Source organism: Euprymna scolopes, chromosome 16 (assembly GCF_053919585.1).
Source record: "Euprymna scolopes isolate OS-2025 chromosome 16, ASM5391958v1, whole genome shotgun sequence".
Classification (NCBI taxonomy): domain Eukaryota; kingdom Metazoa; phylum Mollusca; class Cephalopoda; order Sepiida; family Sepiolidae; genus Euprymna; species Euprymna scolopes.
Window position 1 is genome coordinate 100,075,051 of NC_136497.1, and position 11,108 is coordinate 100,086,158.

At 36.6% G+C, this 11,108-nt stretch overlaps 1 long non-coding RNA gene across 1 annotated transcript; it reads right to left on the reverse strand.

Annotated features, from left to right (window-relative positions):
- Positions 1-2,525: 2,525 nt before the first annotated feature.
- LOC145296031 (uncharacterized) lies at positions 2,526-7,130 on the reverse strand. The gene is made up of 2 exons (XR_013869942.1): positions 3,788-7,130; positions 2,526-3,199 (listed from the first exon to the last, which is right to left on the reverse strand). It is a non-coding gene; the product is annotated as an uncharacterized LOC145296031 (long non-coding RNA).
- Positions 7,131-11,108: the final 3,978 nt, after the last annotated feature.

The window sequence follows — 11,108 nt, forward strand, 5'->3', positions numbered from 1 at the left end:
TATGTAGTTATTAAAACTAATTAATAATACGTATGCTCCTCGTTATGTTTTTGTCAGCTAATAGAAACGCGTTGCTTCAGCGGTGTCTAGTATGGTTCAGTTGTGCTTCAGCGGTGTCTAGTATGGTTCAGGTGTGGTTCAGGTGTGGTTCAGGTGTGGTTGTGCCGCTACTCTGCGTAATCAATTTTCTTTTCATTGTTTTGCATTTGTGTTAAATTTTCGTCCCAATTTAATGTTTTATTTTATTATGTCTATACTATATAAACAGTCATTGAACGTGTTGCTTGCCATTTTATATCTTTACCAAGTTAAAACCAGTTTTATAATTGGCACTTCTTTAACAATTTCTGAAACAGCCATTAAAAAATTAAAATGACGTTTCACCGGCGATTTTTCGATGCTTATTACTGCCAGAAAAATGTATTTTGAGCCTCCATATTTTTCCAATAAAACGAGCAAAGATGATTTTTTTTATCAAAAGTTTAATAGAAAAATATGCTTTAACTTTTTGAACGAAGGCGCATAATTAAATTTAGTAAGTATCTTTTATGCCAGTAAAGTAATTTAGTATTTAGGTTATTTTTATTCATTTACTAGCCTGGGTCTTTGGTGTTTTGAGCAAAAAAAAAAAGTGATAGTAGACAGGCAGGCTCGAACCCGTAACACGAAGGAAAAGGATGCAAAAAAAACGTGGCATCTTTGCTGTTGCGCCCATCGCCAAACCGGAAGGGACGTAAGTTTAAATTAAGGCTAGACAATTGAAAAGAGGGGATGACTTTTGAAAATATCGGTGAAAAAGCGACCCGTCCCTGTAGAAAAGTGCTCAGTTGAGGGTGAAGGAATTAATGTTTTTTTAGCCAATTTTTCAATATTAGTCGTTCGAACGATCGAGCTTTAAAACGATACTGATCTTGTGAAAATCTGTCACCTCTGTCGAAAGTTTTAGGCAGACATACAAACACACATACATACATTTCAACAGAGAGGTGAGATTTATATTATAGAAGATAGATTAATCTTGGAAAATTTTCTACTTTCTTGGGATTTTTTTATAATAAATTCTTCATAACTCCAAAAACATATCGCTGGGATCTCTGCTCCGAATATTGAATAAAGTATGAAACCGCAGTGAAATTTCTAGATAAATCATGTTACTCTTACTGCAGTGTTTTTATCATTGTTTATTTCTCGCTCACGTTGAATTTAATTTATTCCTTCAAATATGTTTTTCTTTCCCACTTCTTCGTATCTCGATGCTAATGGATTCGTAATATCACTTCCATGTTTGAAGTGGTCGAACTCTTATCGTATTTCAACATTTGAGTCTTTGAAAGGATTCATTTTCCATCAAAGTCAACAACTCGATTGATCAATCAGGCGACGAGAGGTAACAGATAAACATCATTAACGCGTGGGCGTCTATTCTACAAACGTACACGTACAGACCGTTGCCTATCTACGTACCAACTAAAACTGCCACATTATCTGTCGCCTACATCTTCAACACATTAATTAACATGGCCATCGTTGCTGACAGTGTATTGCATAAACAAACTAGCTGAATACCCGTCCCAAGATGGATCCGTTTAATTCCATAAACAATTTTACTTATTATTTGGATTCATCAGACTATTGTTCTCATCTTGAGTGTGGTTTTCATAACGTTTCGGTCGATGTAACCTCCGACCTTCTTCAGATGTTTCTTGTTGAACTCGGGAATTTGGACGGAGTTCCGATTCTTTACAAATTTGTAAATATTTAACTATAAAGTTGTTTTTTTTTGTTTTTTGTACGATCACCGTAAGACCACATGTTAAATGTGCACATATTTTCTCAAACATAAAAATACACTCGTGTAGGGGAGAGATCTATAGATTTGAGTTTTACTGGTAGTTTAAAATCAATAAAATAATTATTTTTTGTAATATTACTAACAGCAGTGGAACACTATTTTAAACAAAATCAAATAAAAAATATAATTAAAGGAATCGTTTTTGGCATCGAAAAATAGGCATAATTTTTCTGATTTTGATGGCTCAAAAAGTTCCGATTTTCGATTCCGATTAATCGTCCCAATACTTATATATATATATATATATATATATATATATATATATATATATATATATATATATATACGGAAGTGTTTGAATATATGGTCAAGTTGCAGTTTTATTCATTTTAAAGCTTCACCGCTCACTCATTTTTCGACAAAATTTATATCATTTATACCACTATCAGCCGGTCACTGAGGTGTGACCGACAGACGTGTTATAGTAAATGTCTTCAAGCGGTCTCGGGAAGACATGAAGATGGGCCAGTCATCAGGGTCTGAATAGCAAGAAGAAAATCATACCTGAGATGTTGGATCTGGGTGTGGCTCCTTTCTTTTCTCAAGATGATCTCTTCACGCTGGTGGCGTTCTGGTGGGAATCTTCATCTCTTTGTCCTCAGGGCCGCCTTTCGACTTAAGACATTTATGAAGGCATTCATGGCAGACACAAGAAAAATGACACGCGACACAATTGTAATATACATAAGGTATGACTAACTATTTTATTTTACATTAGAAATACAATATATATTACAAAAAACAATTTACAATTCATTTTTACGATTAAAAATGGATAATAGGCTTTTCGAAGCTAACTAAACTACCCTAACTAGTGTTGAGGGAGGGGGTGCCCCCCTCATTTACGGAGAGACAAAATATGCGTCCTCACATCATGGTGGTCGTGCAGGAAAAGAGAGACAGAAAGATAGCTAGGGAATTATGGGAAGGGGTTTCTTTGTATCTCTACGCTCATGGACAATTTACCACCCGTCCATGCTGCAGAGTGTGTTAGAAACAGTGGCACAAGGAAATAGTGCCACATCCCTCCCTATGCTATCCGAAATTTATGAGTATTCATAAATTTCAGAAGTCCCTAATTTTCCGTGAATGGTGTGTCAACCGGCCGTCAGCAATCAATGTCCCCATGCTCTACGTTCCATCAGGAACTCAGTGAAGCAAGTTATCTTTTTCCACCAGGCTCCTGGTAGACTGGTATACTGCTTCAAATACCAGAGAGGGTAATCATCCTCGCCCTCCATCGAGGCAATGACCTCATGATTTCAGTTACTGGATTTACACTTTCTTAAGCAACCATTATAATATTTTTTAACAAAGCCGGATTTTACGTGAGTTCATCACGCCGACCTATACGTATTTGACTAAGCCGGATTGTACGTGAGTTTATCACGCCGACCTATTCGTATTTCACTAAGCCGGATTCTACGTGAGTTTATCACGCCGACCTATACGTATTTCACTAAGCCGGATTGTACGTGAGTTTATCACGCCGACCTATACGTATTTGACTAAGCCGGATTCTACGTGAGTTTATCACGCCGACCTATACGTATTTGACTAAGCCGGATTCTACGTGAGTCTATCACGCCGACCTATACGTATTTCACTAAGCCGGATTGTACGTGAGTTTATCACGCCGACCTATACGTATTTGACTAAGCCGGATTCTACGTGAGTTTATCACGCCGACCTATACGTATTTGACTAAGCCGGATTCTACGTGAGTCTATCACGCCGACCTATACGTATTTGACTAAGCCGGATTCTACGTGAGTCTATCACGCCGACCTATACGTATTTCACTAAGCCGGATTCTACGTGAGTTTATCACGCCGACCTATACGTATTTGACTAAGCCGGATTCTACGTGAGTTTATCACGCCGACCTATACGTATTTCACTAAGCCGGATTCTACGTGAGTTTATCACGCCGACCTATACGTTTTTTAATTTAGTCTGCATAACATTATTTTCGTAACTGGATTTACGCTCCCTTCAGCAACCAGTATAATGTATTTTAACCAAGTCGGAGTTACGTGACCTCATCACGCCGACCTATATGTATTCCAAGTTATTACTTCAGTTACTGGACTTACGCTCTCTTCAGCAACCAGTATAATGTATTTTAGATAAGTCGGGGTTACGTGACCTCATCACGCCGACCTATATGGATTTAGTAAAACCTTGGTCTTCAGAGGTTCTAATCCAATTAATTCTGTTAGAGCAAGGAGTCTGCCGCCGAGCGACCAATAAAAACTATCCACCACGGAATATTTATTAATTATATAAAGAATTAACTAAGAAGGGCACTCAGCCTTCATGAGTTAGAATACTCAATTAGGGGGAAAAAAATTTCCAAAAATAAACAATTCAGAAACCTGGTATACATTAAATCAATGAAATAGGGTGTTAACAATTTTTTTTCTTAAAAAGAAAACATTTTTAAAAAATCATTTCAGAGCACCTCGGTCACAATTAGAATTTGTTTACACAATGCAAACGCATTTCAGTTATTACATTCATAATTAACTTTTTCCCAAATTTCAGGGTACATTTAAAAAGTATATGTATTTTTTCAAAACTTGATTTACAAAAGATCATTAAAATTTAATTCCAAAATTTAAAAATTATTTCAAGTATTTTGGTTCATCGTTAAAATCAATTTATGTTAGTTAACTTCTTTCCAAAGTAAGTCATTTATTATTATAAAAACCAATCTTCTCAAAAGGTCATAAACTTCGAATAGACCCATTTTTCGTAATACAATTCAAAAATTATTCCAAACATTTGGTTCATTATTAAAATTAATCTTCCGAAAAGATCATAGACAATTCATTTTGAATCAATTCACCCTTCACAATGAGATTCAGAAACATCCCAAATTTTTCATTTCGTAATTATTATTTTTAAAATTCAGTGTACATTTAAAGTTATTTAATTGATTCTTAAAAATCATTTCTTCTTATAGGTCATTATCAAGGTCATTTCGAATTCAGAAACATTTCACGTTAATTAACTTTATTTTCCAAAGTAATTATTTTATCATTTAAAAGCAATTCTTTTCCTAAACTCACTCACAAGGATTATTTCGAATTAATAAACTCCCGCCACACCTGGGAGTCACATTAGTTAACGACCAGTTCTGTATAGTTAACAGCTCGAAAAAATTAAAGTTTCAATTAAAGAGAGATCTTTCTAGACTGAGGAAATCTTTTTTTTCTTAATAATTAATTCAATTTTACGTATATACTCCTCAGTCAATATTTCAGGGACCCCTATCATACGGTCCAATTTCAAATAAACCTTCAATTAAAGAATTTGCTCGAATAATTCTTCCTTAAAATCATCTAGAGTTCAGGAAAATCTCTTTCGTTAGTCAAACAATATTTCCTTAGAAATTATTAAAAATTCAGAGAATATTCGAAATGTAATAGCGTAATTTTTCTTTAAGAAAAACTATGAACATTTCAGAGAACTCTTAAAAAATTAACGTAATCATGTAACAGTTGGCTTTTCCTAACACTCGAAGACTTCAAAAAAGTACTTTAAGTGCTGTTTGAATAATCGTCTCAGTTTTTATTTTTAATAAAAACCAATTGAAGACATCATTTAATGTAATTAAACGAAGCATAAATAATTTTGTTCTTTAAACTTGGTAGAAAAATTTAAAAAACTCCAAGTTAATTCGTTATTATATGCCCTCCTGCAATCAGCCATGGGGGTTTAGCTATACAATCATTAAAACGCAAGAGTAGAGAAAGAGACTGAGGGGGAAAAGAAGGGGATAGAGACAGAGCGATGCCATTACACACCCTACCACCCTCATGATATCATTACGTAATAACAAAAAAATCTTCGACAATTTTCTCTCTCGTCCTCATAGACCCTAAAAGGTAAGGGAATGAGAGAGAGAGAAAGATAGAGAGAAGAAGAGAGAGAGAGGCAGATAGCATTGTTCTACCACCCATTCCTCAACACCCTCGCAAACACCATGACGAGGTCATCTTCGCTTATCTTTCCCATGTGCGGCCATTGTTTTAAAAAATGAGTGACAGGTAGACATTAAATATTTCTACGAGTTTTAAAAAAAAAAAAAAAATAAGAAAATAGAAAAACAATCTTATTTGGAACAATTTTGTAAAATACATTCTAACACAAAACTTTCATATTATCTAACCCCAATTTTTTTTTTTACCAGTAACATTTTTTTTTCTTTTTAAACAGACAAAACATCAATAAAAGAAACATTATCAATTCAAAAAAAATGTCCCCTTATGTTTCAGCTTTAATTGCTACCTAACCTGAAAAATAAACACATCAACTGTTCATGGAATAAAATGTAATGTAAAAGTTCTATTTTTTTCAAATCTGAATCTAACACTTGCAAAGTCAAAAGAATTTTTTAAAAAGTCCTATATTTTTATAAACCTGAAATAAAGATCAGATAAAAAATGTTAGGTATCCTTTATTTTCTTTCCTTTTTTTTTTTTTTAAATTTATTTTTCGAGCTTCGTGTTTGAAGGATTTTTTTCTTTTTTTTTCATGTAATAACAAGATGCATAGATATACACACATATCGATATATATCCGGAGAGAGACAGAAAGAGAGAAAGCGTGAGAGAGAAAGAGATATTGCATATTCTAGAGACACTTTTTTCTCATCTGTTTTTTTTTTTTTTTGTGTGTGGGACACATTTCTTACTTTTTTTTTCGAAGGGTTACTTTCAATACTCTTTTTTTTTTTAAATCGATCTCTTGTAAACTGTTTTTTTTTTTTTTTTGTAGGTGCAAGACAATTTTTTGTTCAGGTTCTGAATTTTCCTTTTTGAGTGCGTTTTTTTTTTTTTTTTGTGCGCGTGTGTACTGGTCTGCCATTTTTTTTTAAATTTTGCCAGAAATAATAGTTTTTTCCGTTTTTAAAGACCGTGGACCATTTTTTTTTATTCGATTCGTCTAGTGGTCGTTATTTTTGGTTGTGCCGTGGGTTTAAGGGTCGAAATTATTTCCATGCTGGGAAACAATATGTTCTGGTCATAGTGCATCATTTATACTGCGACACAGATGCGACGAGATCCGTCTGGTAATTAACCAGGGTCAATCCTGCGTCTTAAGGCAACATTTATACCACAATCAGCCGGTCACTGAGGTGTGACCGACAGACGTGTTATAGTAAATGTCTTCAAGCGGTCTCGGGAAGACATGAAGATGGGCCAGTCATCAGGGTCTGAATAGCAAGAAGAAAATCATACCTGAGATGTTGGATCTGGGTGTGGCTCCTTTCTTTTCTCAAGATGATCTCTTCGCGTTCTGGTGGGAATCTTCATCTCTTTGTCCTCAGGGCCGCCTTTCGACTTAAGACATTTATGAAGGCATTCATGGCAGACACAAGAAAAATGACACGCGACACAATTGTAATATACATAAGGTATGACTAACTATTTTATTTTACATTAGAAATACAATATATATTACAAAAAACAATTTACAATTCATTTTTACGATTAAAAATGGATAATAGGCTTTTCGAAGCTAACTAAACTACCCTAACTAGTGTTGAGGGAGGGGGTGCCCCCCTCATTTACGGAGAGACAAAATATGCGTCCTCACATCATGGTGGTCGTGCAGGAAAAGAGAGACAGAAAGATAGCTAGGGAATTATGGGAAGGGGTTTCTTTGTATCTCTACGCTCATGGACAATTTACCACCCGTCCATGCTGCAGAGTGTGTTAGAAACAGTGGCACAAGGAAATAGTGCCACACACCGCTCACTCATTTTTCGACAAAATTTAAAACAAAAGTTATGATGAATTTACTAGTGTTCAAAATCGTAAAGCGACGTTTTTTTATAACTGGTGTCCATAGCAACCAAGTCGCTTCAGTGACTATTGTTGCTACCAATTCACCGGTTTCGCGAAAATAGAAGTAACAAGTGAAACAGAGAGAATGAAAGAATGAAAGGGAGATAATGGGGCTAATGAAAGCAGATGACTGTTAAAACACACAAACATAATGTCTAATTGATAATCAATTACGTGAAATTATTCGTTCATCAAATGCTTTTCTCAGTAAATTGATCGTATCATTTGCAATTTCCAAACGCTGTTTCGGTGTGAGTCTTTTCATGATAAGCTGAAAATAAACCCTAGTTGCCAAATCTGCAAATAAGTAAAATAGAATTTTTAGTTTAAAACACCCTACATATATTATATTAGCATGTATACTCGGCGTTGCCCGGGTGGACATGAAATTCGGTTTGGACAAAGATGCTATAGTAAAGATATTGAGCAATCGCCCCAGAAAAAAAACGGAAGAAGTAGGTAACAACTTGGGCCCCCGCCTCCGATAAAATGAATTAAAACAACTTTTGTTTCGATCAAAAAAGTAGCGAGTGCCCGTGCAACTGCAAAAAGGGGGTGGGGTAGGCAGCTTGAACCTGAAACGCGATAAAGGGAAAGAAGTAAGTGGCAAACGCTTTTGCCCAGCAGACAATGACGACTTTTGACCAGGGTTGCGGAGTCGGAGTCGGAGTCAGAAGGAGTCGGAGGGAGTGATTAGCTGGAGTCGGAGTCAGTCGGATTTCTAAAAGTACTAGAAGTCAGAGGCAGAATGTTTTATCCGACTTCGACTCCTGAAGTCCAATCAATTTATTTTTTACATGGTTTTCCTGTTTGGTTTTACCCGTTTTTTCTTTTTGTTTAATTACATTTTTACCTCAAACAAGGCACATTGCCATTTTGATGTACTGGGACCTAAGTTGCAGGGGTACTATGTAGAAAGTTTAGAATTCTTTAAGTGTGTGTCTGGTTTGACCGTTTTTGGGGGGGTGGGGGAATTCAGCTGTTATTTTATTTTATTTTGTAGTTTCACATCCAGAGTGAGGTGCTATATAAAACGGATGTGCATAGCCACCACCATGCAACACAAGTAGATCATCAGCCGGTTCCTCATCTACAAGAATGTGGCCTCGGGAATGCCTACCAGAGATGAGTGCAGAGCCCCTTTCCATGCATGACATGGCACTACAAACATCCCGATATTATACAACTTATGATAGAGCAGCCGCTCTAAGCGCTACCAAAGAGTTAGGGCTCCTATACTGTCAGTCAGAAACAGTAACCAGTAACTGTCAAACCGGTATCCTCAAACCTGTCCGACAGCAATCCAATCATGTTAGCATATATGGTTAACAAGCGCCCCCAAGATGCCCAGGTATAGGAGAAGGGAATGAGGCAAATGTGGAGGATGGCATGCATTGCCCTAGTCAGGAAACAACGCTAAGCACTGGACGTCTCTAATGAGTCCCTGCGGCCGCACTTCTGCTCCTGGCTAATAGGCAAAGAAGGAGTATGGAAGTCAGGTGATGGGCAGAACCTATCTACTCCTTAAGCAGTTTAGGTTTGCAAACCGGTGATTTGATCAAGTCACCAGCTCCACAGAGGTTGTCATCAAGGTCTGAGGAGGCCTTCCTCCCCTGTTTAGTGCCAAGACATATGAGGTCTGTGACGCAGGTTTACAAATCAGTTTTCCTTCTAGATGAATGACCTGACCAGATCTATAAGTCCATCAGCACCAAAAGGGGTTTCCCCACGCCTGGCTTCAAAGCCAGGTATTACTATGCCCCTGAAGTGATAATATGGATTAATAGAGTTAGTATCAAAGAATTAGTATCAGCTTTGAAGTTACACTCCTCAGAATAAGATTAAAATTGGAAGATGTGGTTACGTTTTGAAAGGCGGTATCTATGATTATGGGGTGTAGATTTAAGGTTAATATCTATTGGGGTTAAGAAAAGATCAAATATGGTTTGTGGATTAGTGACTAATTGGAAATTATAGTATAAGGGTTAGGGTGCGTTTTGAAATGTGCTTTAGGTGTTAGCGCTCATGTAAAGATAATCACCAGTACTTTATCTCATCTAAGTGAAAGAAAGATATAGTTGCGAGTTAATATAGATCACTTTTAGTATTTATCGATTTTGAAAAGGTCAGCCTACTAAAGTTTAGGACCGGAAGCTAAACACTCCTCCCAAGGTACGTGCAAAGTATGTGATTTTTATATCAGCTTGGGGAGAAGAGCAATTGGTTTTTTGTCCAGTGGAAACAGGAGAGATGATATACTTACAAGAATACAGCATTATTATAATACAATATAGATTTACAGGAATTTGGGGTTTTGGGTTTTTTTTTACATAGGCATCACCACTTATCAAGGCCAAGAGGCCACTCAAGGATAAGGGTTAAAGAGTGTACAGTAGAAATTGGACAATATAGTAATCGTTTGTAATGGAAATTCGGTAAATTTGTTAACAAGTGGAATGGCTCATCACGAACTTGTTTACGTTAGACTTAAAGCCAACCATATTGTAGTCAGCTGGAAAGCAGGCAAATGGAAGAGAGTTCCACAGGCGTGCAATTCTAAGAAAGGTTGTTCATGGAATCTGCGTTTAGGTTTAGGCACAGATAAAGATTGGGGGAAATTATTGATAGTGTTTTCAGCTAGACGAGAGTTTTTTGTGAAAGTTTGGCGATATGAAAATAGCGACACAGCAGAGACAGGCTCGCAGTGTCTTTTCTGTGGGAAAAACGTTGCAGGGAAGAGAAAAGGACATTCCCCACTAGGCTATAAAGTCTATTTTGAACTCTGTCAAGGCAGTATAAAGTCTTTCTAGCAGCTCCTGTCGAGATGTGGCAACAGTACTCCATCTTTGGATGTACCTGGCTCTTATATAGGTAGAGAATTGCATCAGCAGTGAGATATCTACCATTTTTCCAGCGACCTTGGCAACGGATTTGATGTACGTGTTCTATCTCAGATCAAGAGTAAAGGTCAAGCCCAAAAGCTTATCAAAACATGGAGCCTTCTCAAGACGAGAGTCATTCATTTTAATTGATGCAAGATAGGGGATCAGAGCTTGATGATGTAAAGATAGAAGCTTGGTTGTAGATGTATTAAAATTAACCAGCCACTTCTTTCCCCATTGCACCACATGCTCCAGATCAGAGGAGAGAAAATCAGAGAGAACTTGGACATTTATGGCCTTTGATGTGCTGCCATAGACGGTAGTGTTATCATCATAAATGTCTACAAATGATCTTAGGATATGATTTGGAAGATCATTGATGTAGATCATGAAGACAGTTGGGCCCAGGATGAGCTTCTGAGGGACTCTGGAATTAATACTGTGAGCTTCTGATTTCAGCCAATCAACCACTACTCTTATGACCCTATCAGAGAGAAATTATTTAATAATTGAGAA